Source organism: Cucurbita pepo, chromosome 2, assembly GCF_057944985.1.
Source record: "Cucurbita pepo subsp. pepo isolate OVF chromosome 2, ASM5794498v1, whole genome shotgun sequence".
Lineage (NCBI taxonomy): Eukaryota > Viridiplantae > Streptophyta > Magnoliopsida > Cucurbitales > Cucurbitaceae > Cucurbita > Cucurbita pepo.
Window position 1 is genome coordinate 9,530,129 of NC_141799.1, and position 2,711 is coordinate 9,532,839.

Sequence of the window (2,711 nt, forward strand, 5' to 3'; positions counted from 1 at the left end):
CAAGAGATCTTCCGATTAATTAGATAAAGGAAAAGAAAATTTGATTGGGATAAATGAAAAAGAGATCTGAAATATGACTTACAGTAATAACAAAACAAGATCTCTCTCATAATTAAATCTCCAGCTCTCCTTGCAAATCTGGTTGTTGGTATTTTTTTTCATTGTAGGAACCTCCCATGCATACATTATTCTGATTTGGGTTTTTTGACGGATGAGTTGGTTGAGGAGAGATAGTTGGGAGAGGGAGGGGTGAGTGGAGAGTAGTTCAGGGAAAATTATTATTTTAATTATTTAATTATTTAATTTTTTAATTTTTTTTGGGTGGTTACATAACAAACTCAACACAACAGGGCTATAACATCCATCAATCTCGTGGAGCGCAAAGTTCACAAATTCTCATCCTCCTTTCAACAAGAATTAATATATACATAAATATATCTGAAGTTTAAAGCATATTTGCACACTCAACAAGTTCACATAATGTTTCACATATTACCTCCATTCTTCATATTAATGAACTCATCCAAATACATTAAAAAAAACCTACATCTAAGGAAAATATTCTAGCATGCAGGTGACTTGGTTGACGTGTGCTCTTATGTTAGGGTTCTTAAGCAAGTAGAGTGTTCAAAAATACTGATTTGGAAACTAAGACCTAAATAACATAAAAATTGGATTAGAGTAGGAATCAGGTTGAAAATCAGGCAAACAAAAGTCGAACGGGCCAAAACATGTTTACACGCGCCTGCCACACACTAGCCACTCGCCAAGATAAGCCTAGTTGCAGATTCCACGCGCAAGTGCCACGCGCGCACACTTTTCTGCAATTACGAGTCGTCGGTTCGGTTCAGGTAAGGTGGTTTGGTTGGACCGCGGGTCGCTGTAGTTCGATTCGTCGTGCAGGTACGGGGTTGGCTGAGGAACGCGAGTCAGGTTGGCGCTGTCGTAGACACGTGTTGTTGTTGGAAGAATAGAACCACGCCGCTCCAGGTGGCGTTCGATACATGTCTAGTGGCTATCGATGCACGGGAAACCTCTTGTCGGTTGACACGTGGCACGTCGTCGCCTTCTCTCTCCTCCTAACAGAAAAATGAGATTTTCAATTAGTTTTTCTACGTTATTCTCATTTTTTTATCTCTCGATTTTCTTTAGCACTCTATTCACAAAGGAAGATCTTAGATATGAATAGGAACATTTGAGATCTTACCTTGCGGATTCCTCTTATATTTTGACGCAAAACGGAACTTCAACTACACGAGTCCTCTTTTTCTTCTAGAAGAAGTTCCTGCGTGTAAGTCTTGGTCTTTTTCTTCGATGATGGTTTTCCGATGAGAAGTCCAGCTGGTTACTTTTCTCCTCTCAAGTTTTTCTCTCAACTTTCTTTCTTTCTCTTTTCTCTTGCAAGGTGCATTGTGGAAAATTCTCAAGACCCCTATAATGGGTTGAGAAGCAAAATGACCCCTCATTTTTTTTATCTCTCGATTTTTTGTTTTGTTTTTTTTTTAGCGTTGCAGACATTTAGACACTAAAATATGGCAGTTCACATGATTTTTTTTTTCTAAAATAGTTTGTTTTCTTGCGATTCAGCAAATATTTTTACTTAGTTATGCATTGGACAATCGGTAAGTGTCCTAAAGTGTATACTAAGGTACTAGAACCAAGTTACAGGCCCCACTGTCTCCTTTGGGTTTACCATGTACTTTGTGTTAAACGTAGAATAGGTCATATCTATTCATAGTAAGAGAATCTCCTTTGGGTTTACACAATGCAAGAGGACGAGCAACGGTATTAATTGAAGAATAACTAGTATGCAAAATTCGCAAACCTGCTCCATTGTCGACTTAAACTTGTTCACCTCCATGATGGTGTTCACGCACAGCAATATGATCTAGGTTCTGGTGATATGATCAGTGGCGCTTGTGTTGATGTACCAATTTACCAGCAAAACGAGAGGGCGCGCCACCTCTAGAACAGCCACGACCACGATCCCTACGCTCACGGTTCTTCTGCTGACCACCACGACCAACATAATTGGCCGAAGATCTAGGATTTAACTAAAGTTCAACTTGGTGTTATAGTTGGAGAGTTTCAAACGTCATTAGATATGCAAACACATCATCAAGCGTGAGGGCTTCACTCTTAGTAGTCATCGAGGTGATGAAGGGATCATAGTCAAGGCCAAGACTAGCAAGGAGATACGCTATCACGTCATCATCCCACAAGCTAGGATCGGCGCCGGCTAGCTCGGTGGCTAACCCTTTGATATTGCAAAAATAATCTACAGCAGACAGATCGCGTTTCTTGGACATGATGAGCTTAACACAGATCTAAACAGTGTGGGCACGAGTTGACGATGAAAACATCCGCTGCAGGGTATCCCATGCCTCCATGGACATAGTAGCGTCAACCACATCGTGAAAAATCTCCTCAGACATGGAGGAGAGAAGGCCGCTAAGGACCTGTTTATCTTGATCATACCACCGATCATAGACTGGATTAGAGACTAGGTCAGCATCAGTAGCGGTTGAGGAAGGGACCAGGTTGGCACGTGCGGCAATTGTGCCATCGAGTTAGCCCATAAGTTTTGTACTCTGTAGGTAGGGGAGGAGCTGGGCATGCCATATGATGAAGTTGTTTTTGGTGAGACAAATTGTGATAGCGTGGTGGAGAGGGATTGGGCCAAAGTTCAACGCCGTGGTAGATGAGATCGT

The 2,711-nt window shown here is 41.4% G+C and overlaps 1 non-coding gene across 1 annotated transcript; it reads right to left on the reverse strand.

The window, feature by feature from the left end:
• Positions 1-2,086: 2,086 nt before the first annotated feature.
• LOC111784412 (small nucleolar RNA Z247) lies at positions 2,087-2,225 on the reverse strand. Its single transcript, XR_002813534.1, has one exon. It is a non-coding gene; the product is annotated as a small nucleolar RNA Z247 (small nucleolar RNA).
• Between the last annotated feature and the right edge of the window lie 486 nt (positions 2,226-2,711).